Genomic DNA, 13711 nt, shown 5'->3' with positions numbered 1-13711 from the left:
GGTGTTGGTGTGGCTTCAAGAAGGTTTTTAGGATGTTGATGGTTATCATGTTCATGTTCTAGTTGATTAGTGGTATTTCATTTGGCTTATGGCGACCTATTTTAGGTCTAGTCTTAATCTGCTAGGTTATGGACCAGTTTATGTAACGTGTTGGTGGATGCTCCTAATGCATTACCGATTTGATTTATTGTTTGGTTAATGTTGTTTTGGTCTTAGGCCGAATTGGATTATCATTGGTTTGCGGGTTTATGTAATGAATTTATTGTATTATCTTATAAGTGGCTGACCTAATTATTTAGGTCTCAGGTTGGTATAAATATGATGTAAGATCTCTTTGTAGATCATTGGTCCTAGTTATGGGATTATATGTGTGTGAATAAAGATATAATCATATGCAGACATTTTGGTCGATCATAGGTGATTGAATTGGGTTTCTGTAAGAGGTTTAAGACCTTTGTCATTGAGCTTAACTAGAACTATACTCAAGCATAGGAGATGCTATTCTTCCAGTTCATTCTTATTTCTGGGTTGTATTTTGGATATATTTTGTAGTCAGTGAGGCTCCTTTGTGATGAGCAGTGCACTCTAGACTGTTGGCCTTCCTACATGTGCAATCCCCTTATTGTAATCACATACTTTTTGTATAAGTATCATCTAACTATGGGTAGGCTTCCCACCATGGTTTTTTCCTCTACCAGGTTTTCCACGTAAAAATCTTGGTGATATGTGTTGTGGATGCTTGGTATCTGGTTTATGATTTATGTTTGTGCTTAATTGATATATTTGTTATTCTGGTATTTGGTTTATGAATTCTGGTAAAAGGCTTTTTGTGCTTAAAGTTTCATAATCTGTTAACAACTAATTCACCCCCACCCTCCCTCTTAGTTGTTCACCAGTTATGCTAATAGTTGGTATCAGAGCATGTTCCTCTCTACAGAAGCTTAACCTCTTGAGGAAGATCCTATGGTGAGTAATCATTCAACTTCAATTTCTTACCGGAAGGACAACCCTAGGCTTGAAGGAACAAATTATAGAGTATGGAAGCTTCAGATGGAGACTCATCTGAGATGTCTTAGCAATGAGATTTAGGAGATCACTAAGAAAGGCTATACCCCTTATGATTTGGCATCTGGAAACCCTCATCCAGAAAATTTGGATAAGAACATTGAAAATGATTGTAGAGATAGAGAAGCCCTTTTGAGCACCCTTTCAGATCAGCAAGTAATAGGATTAATGAACAAATCATCTACAAAGTTATATAGGATAAGTTGGAGACTCTGAATGAAGGTGACTCAACTGTTAAAATTGCTAAACTTGATGGTTTTCGGGTAAGGTATGACAACATGATAATGGAGGAAGATGAAAGAATTACTGCTTTTATGGAAAGAGTCAATGAAATTATTTTGGGAATTCAATGTTGTGGTGGATCTCTAAGTGAAGATGAGATTGTTTCTAAAGTATTGAGAGCTTTTCCATTGGCTTAGAAGATGAAGGCTATTGCAATTAATGAGTTGAGAACAATGTCTAACACTTCTATTAATAGGGATACTTTGGTTGGAAATTATCTTCTTTTGAGCTTGAAGAATTTGATCCTCAAGGAGATGCAAAGACAAATTCTACATTCAAGGCATCTACATCATCAACCAGCAAGAGTGATTGGAAAGCATTATATGCGAAGGAACTCAAGGATATGAGGAAACAAGATGAAGAGATTAAGGAACTTGAAGCCCTATTTTCTAGAAGAGTACCTAAAGGTCCAGCAAGAAGTAAGTATGAAGTAAAATCACCTTTCAAATGTTTTGCATGTAATAAGATATATCATTTTACATCTAGATTTTTTGAGAGAAATTCAAGATTTGAGGAGAAATCTAGAAGATATTTTAAGCCTAACCATGAATATAAGAACAAGCATAAGTACAAGAGGAACAAAGACAAATCATGCTACTATGCTAATGAGGAAGGTATAACTGATGATTTTGATGATGAACCAAAAAAAGATTCAGCTAGTGGATCCAGCAATGGAAAGGAATGGGTATTCTTAGTTATCAAGGAAGATTCTCTAGAACCTATCATTCAAAATGAAGAGAGGGCCCCTGCTACTAAATTTGAAGACAAGGATGAATGGGTTATACATAGTGGATGTTCACATCATATGATTGGAGATAAAAGGAAGTTTCTATCTTTGAAATAATTTGATGGTGGTCTGGTCAGATTTGAAAATGACAAAGTATGCATGATCAGAGGAAGAGGAACTATAACATTGGAAGGGGAGAATAAAAATGATAATGTTTATTATGTTGAAGGTTTAAGGAATAATATTTTGAGTGTAGGTCAGTTGGTGGATAAGGGATTTCAATTACAGTTTAGGGATGGAAAATGCAAAATCATCAACAGATTTGGATTGGAGATTGCAACCAGTACTCAGACTAGAGGTAACATATTTCATTTGAACTCTGGTGAGAAGAGATGTTTGATTTTACATATTGATGAGAGTTGGTTATGTCATGAGAGGTTGTGTCATGTGAATTTTAATTGCATTGTAAAGATATGTTCAACTAAGGCAGTTAGAGATATACCTAAGATTGTGAAGCCTCATCATCTGGTATGTAAGGAATGTCAAATGGGAAAGCAATTCAGAACTTCTTTTAATAGTATTCAAGACAAATCCAATGATGTTCTTGATCTTGTTCATACTAATTTATGTGGTCCTGCTAGAATAAGAGGTTTTTAGGGTGATAGATTTTTCATGCTAATCATTGATGACTATTCTAGAATGATGTGGGTTACTTTTCTAAGGGAGAAATCTAAAGCCTTTGAAAAATTTAAGAACTTTAAAGCTATGGTTGAGACAAATACAAGATTGAAAATCAAATGCTTAAGATCCAATCGAGGTGGTGAATTCACACCCAGTGAATTTAACAGTTATTGTGAGAAACATGGGTTAAGGAGACAGTTGTATGCAGCCTAGACACCTTAGTAGAATGGTGTTGTGCAGCATGGTGGCGTACACATTCAACATAGTTCATATCAAAGGAGACACCGGTAAGACACCTTATGAGTTATGGTTTGGTCATACACCTATAGTTAAGTACTTTAGAATCTTTGGTAGTAAATTCTATATCAAAAGAGATGATTCCATTGGAAAGTTTGATCCTAGATGTGATGAAGGAATATTTCTTGGTTATCAAATGAAATCAAAGCATGTAGATGTTATAATAAAATATTGCAGAGAATTGTGGAGAGTGCTAATGTCAAGGTGGATGAGCAATACAGAGGTCAAATAAGAACTTATGAGAGAGAACTGGAAGTGGAAATCATCATAAATGAATCAATAACACCTGTACCAGAACAAAATGTTGAACCAGTTACTCTAGAAGTATCATAAAATTCAACTATAACTGAAGATCAGAGCAAAGAAATAGAAAATCGGAAGACTCTTAGGTATGTAAGGTTGAATCATTTAGAAAATCAGATCATTGGAGACAAGAGCAAAGGAGTAATGACAAGGAGAAGGTTGGTAGTTGAAGAGGTATGTTTAATTTCTCAAATTGAACCAGAATTAGTAGATGAAGCATGTTAGGATGAATGTTGGATGAAAGATATAGAAGAGGAATTGGATTAGATAGAAAAGAATAACACATGAACTCTAGTTCCCCAACCTAAAAATAAGAATGTTATTGGAACTAAATGGGGTTTTAGTAATAAATTGAATGAAAATGGATAAGTTGTGAGGAACAAGGCTAGAATGGTATGTAAAGGATATTCTCAGAAGGAAGGAATTGATTATGATGAAACTTTGGCTCCAATAGCTAGGATTGAAGTTGTGAGACTATTTCTTGCTTATGTAGCACATAGGAAATACAAGGTTTATCAGATGGATGTTAAGTGTGCATATCTAAATAGAGATCTTGTAGAGGAAGTCTACATTGAGCAAGCTGATGGATTTTCTCTTTTAGATGACAATAGCATGGTTTGCGGATTGAGGAAAGTTGTATATGGATTGAAGAAGGCATCTAGAGCTTGGTATGCTAGATTGGAAAAATATCTTTTGAAGCTTGGTTTCACTAAAGGTAATGCTGACAGTAAATTGTATTATAAGATCACTAATGATGAAATATTGATTGTTGAGGTCTTTATGGATGATATCATTTTTGGAGGTGAGGAAAAGTTATGTATGAAATTCTGTGAAATTATGAAGAATGAGTTTGAGATGTCTATGATTGGAGAAACGAGATTTTTCTTAGGTTTGTAGATTAATCAGACTAATAAAGGTATTTTCATCTGTCAAACTAAGTATGCTAAAGAGTTGTTGAAGAAATTTGGTATGGAAAATTCTAAACCAGTTGGCACTCCTATGGTTACAAGTGATAAATTGACAAAGAAAGATGTATCAGCTCCGATAAATCCTACAAGCTATAAATATATGATTGGAGGTTTGTTATATTTAACTCAAACGAGACCGGATATAATGAATGCATTTTGTATTGTATCAAGATATCAAAGTGATCCTATAGAGAATCATGAGAGTGCAGTGAAAAGGATTTTTAGATATTTACAGGAACAACTGGATATGGTTTGTGGTATCCTAAAAATGATGACTTTACATTATGTACATATATAGATGCAGATTGGGCTGGAGATATAGATGACCAGAAAAGAACATCCGATGGAGCTTTCTTTCTTGGAAAGAAACTTGTTTCATGGATCAGTAAGAAACAATCATGAACTTCTTTATCTACTTTTGAAGCTGAGTATGTTGGTGCTGCTACTAGTTGTACACAAGTTCTATGGATGAAGAAAATGTTGAAGGATATAAGGGTAGATTTTAATGAATCGGTAGTTATTCACTATGATAACTCTACTGCTATTGACATATCAAAGAATCCAATATTTCATTCTAAGAAAAATCACATATCAATCAAGTATAACTTTTTGAAGGAAAAGGTGGAAGCAAATGAAGTCAAATTGAAAATATCTTCACTAAACCTTTTTCCAAGGAATCATTTGAGTACTTTAGAGACAGATTGGGGGTCTCTGTCCCTCCGGTTGAGACTTGAGTGATGTTGATTGGCATCAGTCTAGTATGCATTATCAGAACTATCATTCATTTTGGATTCATGAGTTGGTGCTACTACTCAAGGGGAGTAGTCAGATGTGTGGTTCAGAGGTTTGATGCTTTTTATTTCATGTTTATGTCTGATTTCTGGCATTGATGTCAAAAGGGGGATAGGTATACATGTTACTACTTATCAAATTGCCATTAGTTTTATATTCAAAGTCATACTATATACTCTAGTCGGTTAACACTACTGAATCATGCAGTCGGTATACATAGAGAAGTCGATATGCACAGTCTAGTCAGTTACAGAAGAAAGTAGTCACAGAATGCAGTATACACTGAGCTATCTATCGAGTATCTTTTTATGTCTACCGAGCAGCAAAGATGACACACATAGTTGATATACACCGACTGAAACGTGTTACCAGATTCACTGAACCTAGACATGCATATGAAAATGTGTTACAAGATTGAGGCACATCTAACCATTATCACATTGGAAATTGCACTAGAAGATTGTGTATGATTTTGAGATCAATCCAACCAATGAAATATTTTGTATAGTTATTCATTCGATAAATCGTGTTTGTAAGATCGAAGCAATGAATTGGATCACTGTCTTAAGAGATCTATTTATACAAAATGAGTTAAGAGTTAAAGGTGTGTGCATGAGTGTAAGAAGACTGTTACAAAAACACAAAGGTCACCGAGAAGGTTTTCAAAGAACAATCAAAGAACAGAGTAAACATAAGGGTTTACCGAGTTACTATATGGGTTACCAAGGTATGCTATAAGCAAGGTAATCTATTCTGAGCACATAGAATGTGCTATAACATTTCAAATGTAAAGTTACAGATATTTGTAATGATTTAATTGTAATATTGTGAAGTTGTAAGAGAAACCTTTAACAAGGTAAAAGACTCTAATCAAGTCTATAAATTGTAAAGCCTCTAACCAGGTGCAACATTTAGATTAAATGTTGTAAAATCCTTTAGCAAGATAGATCTAATAGATCTTGTTACTCCTAACAGGGTAAGCTATCAGAAATAGCTAATATGTAGCTCTAACCGAGCACTCGTTATTATTGCAGTAGTGAAGTTGTGGGTGCCATCCCCACCGCAATTTTTCTCTCTAACCAAGAGTTTCTGCATAACCAAAATATATGTGTTATGGAGTGAATCATGTATGATTGTTATCTATTTGTTTTAGCTTTATTTTATGTTACTGCACTATTATGTTTATGCATAACAGTAAAGTTATTATTCAAGAAAAGTGTTGGAGTAATGATTCACCCCTCCCCTCTCAGTACATTAGCTTTCCATATTGGGCCTAACAATTGGTATCGGAGCTTTAATCTTGGAAAAGGGTTTAACTACCTTAAGAGAAAGATCTTATCAATGGAAGGCTACAAACAATCTCAGAGGATTGTGTATCTGCAAGAAGAGCTGGATCATGCTAATCAAGTGATTGCAGACATGCAAAGGCAAATGCAAAAATCTCTAAAAGTAAAAAGAAGATTATCTGATGACTTGCAGGATTCTCAAGAGTTAGTGGAACAAATTGAGACATCATCTGAGAACGGTATATCTGAAGAGACTGAAGAAATGATTGAAGTATTGAAAGAAAAGAACAAAGCACTGGCTGGTCAACTAAAAGCAATGAAAAGAGAACATGAACATTTCAGCACACAAATGACTAAAAATCTAGATGCATTAAGGATAGCTAAGGATAAAGCAAGAGATCTAGAAAGAGAGAAACAACAACTTGAAGTCTTAGTATCTGATAAAAATGATGAAATCATAAGGTTGACTGGGATTCAACAAAATATGACAGATCAACTAGGTTATGCACATCATGAAGCAATTCTGAAGAATGATGAAAATCAAGCATTGAAACTTGAAGTATCAAGGTTGACCGATGAACTTGAAACAGAGAAGAAATCCAAAGAAACACTGAAGAAGAGTTATGAAGCATCAAAGATGTTGGATGAGAAATTGAATATAAGAAGACCCAACAAAGATGCAGGACTCAGTTACAAAGGAAAAGACTCTACCGAGAAAGGAATTCATACTACCGAGAGAGGAGAATCATCAAAGCAAGCTGGAAATAGGAATAACATCAAAAGAAAGAAGCCTATTTGCAACTACTATGGAAATCAAGGTCATGTTGCCAACATATGCCAAATCAGAAAAGGTAAGCAACCGAATATCACTAAGTCCAATGGTTATTGTTACAATTGCAATAAATATGGTCAAACATTTAACCAATGTAGGAAAAAGTCTATTAACAACTATCAGAAGGCAAAATTCAAAGGGTTTTGTAGAAACTGTAATAGATATGGACATAGTACTGAGAAGTGTTGGCTTAAGCAAAAGAACTACATGTGGTATGCACACCGAGAAAACACTAGAGGTTACTAAACTTACATAGATCCTTACCGACAATATGCAGTAGTACCATGGGATTACAATACAAGGATATGGTGTGAATGTTGTGGAAGATATGGACATATTAGTGCTAACTATTTTATAAGGTTTGGAATGAACAACCAAAGATCATAGAGAAATCCTGGTATGGCATGTTTTCATTGTCACAAAGTTGGACACTTGGCTAGAGATTACAGAGATCAACTTAGAAAAAACACTAAAGAAATAAAAGGCAAATTACAGATGATTTGGAAAAAGAAGGAAATATTGTCAAATGAAGAAAGCACCTTACCTACCGAGTTAGGTGCACCTATTCCAAATTAATCGGTAAAGGTATTAAGGGACTAAATTCTCTATAACAGTTCCTATTCTATTATGTACTAAATTCAAAATCTGCATAGTTAAGATGCATTAGTAAGTTTGAAATTCTATCAAAGTCTTTGAAGCACTTTACAGGAAACCTGTCAAGTCGGTGAATACAGGAAGCCTGTCAAGTCGGTAAATGAAGGAAGCCTAGTTACTCGGTTAAAACAAAAAGAGAGTAAATCGGTTAAAAAGGAACCGAGTGCATTTAATGTTTTTGACCTAACCCGCACGGAGCCTGATAAGGTATTTTGTGTACTTAAAAGCATTTTTGCAGTCATTTACACTTACCAAGTTTTCTAAAGAGTAGAGAAGAGAGAATCAAGGTGATCAAACCTCCTACCAAGCGAATTCAAGGTATTTACATCAAATCTCATCACACTGTTAAGCTAGCTTACCGATCTTATCAAATTGTTATTATCTGTTGAGTGTGAAGTGTATGTCATTTGAAATTCTGAAACCCTGAGGACTCTTTACTAGTTTTTAACCTGAAATCCTAAATGGCGCCCAAGATCCAAGATCCCATAGTTGTCAAGAATGTAGAGAAGCCCTCACTGATATACTCTTTGACTCCTAAAGTTGCCTTCGAACCAGATGACAAAACTGCCTTTTCAATCATCCCGGATCGAGTCTTGTTAATTGAAGATGTGAGATTCTTCACCAAATGTCATGTTGAAGAACCTGGTCATGTTGAAATAAGAGACACCTATGATGAATTATGTACCGATGGTGTATTAAATAGCAAGTATGAACACATCAAAATCAAAGGATTGACTGAAGCCCTAACCTATCCTCATGTGTTCAAGCCCCAATGGGTCAAGTTTGTTTTGAGTAGAGCAACCAATTAAAATCACCAAGGAAATCATTCATGTGATCACCGATTACCCTATCTATGATCATGCATGAGCTCAAAAGATGATATCACAGAAGGAATTGATCAGTTTAACCGAAGTGGAATCTGATTACAGAGGACTAAAATTGAACAATGTCATTGATGCAGAACTTAAGTTTTCTATTAGAGTAATCGGTTACTGTTTCTTCCAATCAGTAAGGGAAAAGAGTGTACCCTGTGCAACAGTTGACTTAGCTTATAAAATTGTGAAAAAGGGAATGAAAGTTGACTTATGTGAAGTGTTATTGAAGAACTTGTTTGAGAATCTGAACACAATAAGGAATCCAAAGAAGAACAACTCGGCAAATAGTCTAAAGTTTGGTTCACTTCTTGTATGCATGTTTTTCTACTTTGAAAAATTCTTTCCTTCAGTCGGTAAAGTAGTTTGGGAGCTACACGACCAATCACCCATCAGATTAATGACTTCATCAAGAAGTTAGGAGATAATTTCAATGACATAATGGATGATTATTTTAGTAAATTTTAGGAGAAGATGCACAATAGGTACCGGATTCCACCCCAGCTAGTGGAGAAATATAAAGATGATGTATGCTTTGAGGTAGACATTGGTTACTGTTATGTGAATGTTGTGGAACCGAAGACTCAATCTTTGCCACCTATGGGTTATGAGATTGACTTTGACATCACACAATAACAAATTGATGCATTTCTTACATTACCAAGGCATGCTACCAAGCTGAGGTATGGAACCTATGAAGAAGTGAAGGTAGTACCCAAAGCTACAAGGAAAGCAACAAAGATGATAAAGGTTTTAACGAAGAAATTCAGAGAAGATTCTTCCTCCACACTTGTCAAAGGCACTCTTACCATCATTGAAGAGGAATCAAAAGCTCAAGAGGTAGCTATAACACTGAGCACCGAATTTCCTAAGGGTAAAGTGTTAAAAAGAAAGAAACAAGACACTTCAAAGGCCCTACCGACTCCTCCAACAAAGAGACCTAACACTAGAGCATCAGTTGCATCACCGAGTAAGAAAAAAAAGAGTGTTACTGCTCCCAAGGTAACCAAGACCTACAAGAAATCTACTCAGAGACTCATTTTGGCAATAGATTCTAGTGATACAAAATCTGAAGATGTAAACAAATTCCAGATTGTCAAGAGCAAGAAGGTAAATATACATAGTGTTGAAAACTTCTGTGCCAATCTGAAAGAATATGGCAGATTTAGTTCCTTTAGATATGTCAAGTATGAAACTAGAAATAATGATGAGAAGAGACAAATTGAAGAAGTTGTCATCTGCACACTTCTAAAGTTCCGGTTAGCTCCATTGGAACTAGTAAAGTCACTTCCAAATGAACTTTACTTGCATATTGATAATAGGTGGAAGTATGCAATGGACTTAGAGAAACAAATCAGAGAAAGAAGTCTAGTCCATCTATTTCCTGATATGTCAATAGCAGAAATAAAGGAACATTTGACAACCTACAATTCAAAATTTCTTGTCAAATAGAGAGCCTTAAAACTGATGAATGGGCTATATATTGACGTAGAAAATGAGACAAAAGCAAAATTGTAGGAAATATTCAAAATAAAGGATACCGATGAACAATCTACAATTGAAATTGTTGATGTCACCGAGCACGATCCTGATGTCACCGAGAATGATCCTGATGTTACCAAACAAGACTCAGCTGACACTATTCAAATAGATGAAGATGTCATGGATATAGAGGAACCAGAGAAAGAAATGATAGAAAGCACTACATATGCAAAACTTGTATCTAGTGAATCCGTATTAGAACAAGTTCAGCCTTATCCACCGATCACTCAACTTGTCTCTACCGAAGCTCCTCAAGATATAGCACAAGGCACTAAAGGTCACAAGTCTACAATAGGAGAAGATACTACTCTAGAACAAACCTCTCAAGCACCTTCAAGCATCGAAAATGTAGCAGGTAAGACACCCAGTACTGAGACACCAAAAGACACCATAGCAGCTATAGGAACCAACCAAAGTGTTTCCTCTACCAAGCAACCTACCGAGGGTTAGCAAGCCTCTCAAGCTATTGTCTTGGTCCAACCGACCAAAGGTAAAGAGAAGAAGGTGAAAAAGCATAGTTTCAAAGTTGATTTATCTAAACCAATAGTGTTTCCCAATATGGATATATCAAAATTAAAGGGGCAAGCACTCATTGATTTTGGTGAAATATGCAAAGAAAAGGCCGAACAAGGAAAATAGATGGCCATACAAAAGAAGAATAAAGTACTTCAGAAGGTGAAGACACTGCTATCAGATATGCTACCTATAGCTACAGTGTCAACCGAAGTAGCCATCCACATTCAACAAGATGAACTCCTTAATCAAATAGAAACATCTGAAGTTGATGCATCTAAGTATTTGAGAAAGCTAAAAGACAAGGAGCTTACTGCAAAAATGATAGAAGAGGTACAAAAAGCTCTAGCTATTGGAAAAGTCAAACTTGTCAAATTCATTGTTGAGTTGTCCCCTCAACTCAAGCACATTCTTTATTTATTTCAAAAATTCTATATTCATTAAAGACATTAAGAATAAAACTAATGCCATTGAGAAAGAGATCACGGATCTCTCAAATAAGTTGACCCCAAAGCCCAATTCAGTTCAGAATTTTTATACTAAGCTTCAATAGCTCATGGCTCAACAGTTGGAACTAAGAAATGAAGAACATAAGATCAGGATGGATATAATGACACTCCAGACATTATTCCTTCCTCATGTTTCAATAGTCCAAGAACAGATTAACCAAACCACATGCCTATCTACTACACAAGAGGGAAGCACTCTTGATGGCTTAATATCACTATTAGCTGATATTCAAGCACAAAATTCTTTAATGGAAAGTGTAAAGGATGCACTCTCTGTTTTTCTCACCGATGCCCAGAAAAAGTACAAATCCATTTTTGACTAGTTACCACCCCTGGATGGAAATTAAAGTTTTTGATCTTTGTCAAAAATGGGGAGTGATACTATATATTTGGGGAGTAATACAATTTTGGTGATACAGTTTTGATATAGTATTCAGAGTATTGTATACAAGGGGAGTATACCAAGCAGAGTATGCAGAGTATCCAAGGACAGTAAGTAGAGCACAAGCACAGAACCGAGCATGCAAAATCAAAGTTATGTACAATATAATGATAAGGGGAGTATATATAAATATACTATTTCATTGACTATTGTATATACTGTCAAGTATAGTCATTTTGCAAAGTAGATAGATATTTGAGTTACGACTTTGAAAGTAGTTTTTGTCAAACATTTCAACTAATGTCAAAAGGGGAGATCGTTACTACTTATCAAATTGCCATTAGTTTTATATTCAAAGTCATACTATATACTCTAGTCAGTTAACACTACCAAATCATGCAGTCGGTATACACAGAGAAGTCGGTATGCACAGTCTAGTCGGTTACAGAAGAAAGTTGTCACAGAATGCAGTATACACCGAGCTATCTATCAAGTAGCTTTTTATGTCTACCGAGCAACAAAGATGACACACTGAGTTGATATACACCAAGTGAAACGTGTTACCAGATTCATTGAACCTAGACATGCATATGAAAACGTGTTACAAGATCGAGGCACATCTAACCATTATCACATTGGAAATTGCACTAGAAGATTGTGTATGATTTTGAGATCAATCTAACCAATGAAATATTTTGTATAGTTATTCATTCGATAAATCATGTTTGTAAGATCGAAGCAATGAATTGGATCACTGTCTTAAGAGATCTATTTATACAGCATGAGTTAAGAGTTAAAGGTGTGTGCACGAGTGTAAGAATACTATTACAGAGACATAGAGGTCACCAAGAAGGTTTTCAGAGAACAGTCGAAGAACAGAGTAAAGAGAAGGGTTTACCGAGTTACTATATGGGTTACTCAGGTATGCTATAAGCAAGGTAATCTATTCTGAGCACATAGAATCTTCTATAACATTTCAGATGTAAAGTTGCAAATATTTGTAATAATTTTATTGTAATATTGTGAAGTTGTAAGAGAAACCTTTAACAAGGTAAAAGACTCTAATCAAGTCTATAAATTGTAAAGCCTCTAACCAGGTGCAACATTTAGATTAAATGTTGTAAAATCCTTTAGCAAGGTAGATCTAACAGATCTTGTTACTCCTAACAGGGTAAGCTATCAGAAATAGCTAATATGTAGCTCTAACTGAGTACTCTTTATTATTGTAGTAGTGAAGTTGTGGGTGTCATCCCCACCACAATTTTTCTCTCTAACCAAGAGTTTCTGCGTAACCAAAATATATGTGTTATGGAGTGAATCATGTATGATTGTTATCTATTTGTTTTAGCTTTATTTTATGTTACTGTGTTAGGGGTCCCATAGATACTAAGAGGGGGGGGGGGTGAATCAGTATCTAACCGGTAATTATAATTTCTTAACTTAAAACATGTAGAACATAATATAACAGTGTACCGATATGCAAGAAATAATGCAATAAACAGAATCAAGAACATCCACATGAAAATTACACCATAACACAAGATTTTAATGAGGAAACCCAGTGTGGGAAAAACCTCAGTGGGATTTGTGATCCACAATATTGACTCACTAGCCAATAAGAGAATATTACTTACAATAGGGGCCTGTACATGCAGGAAGGCCAACTGCCTAGAGCTCACTGCTCAATGGTAAGTCACACTGACTTACAAATAAGGATTATACTAATCCAATAACTTGTACTACTTTACAATAGCATCTTCAATGCCAGATTCAGTACCGGTTCCTGCTCTGTTCTTTACATATACCCTTTGACCTATATTTCTCATATTAGGTCTACCTAATATTTTCCTTAATGCTTCTACATCACTACTAAAAATGTCTACAATGATCTCCTTTATATATAAGAGTCATTTTACAATTTTCCAAGTCGTCTTACAATAATAAACAAAATATTATATAACAAAAATCTTGTTGGCCTTTGTGTCGGTATCCTGAGTGTCAGTGTT

The sequence above is a fragment of the Cryptomeria japonica genome, chromosome 7 (genome assembly GCF_030272615.1).
Source record: "Cryptomeria japonica chromosome 7, Sugi_1.0, whole genome shotgun sequence".
Lineage (NCBI taxonomy): Eukaryota > Viridiplantae > Streptophyta > Pinopsida > Cupressales > Cupressaceae > Cryptomeria > Cryptomeria japonica.
The sequence above is the reverse complement of the archived record's forward strand: the minus strand, read 5'-3'. Positions refer to the sequence as shown.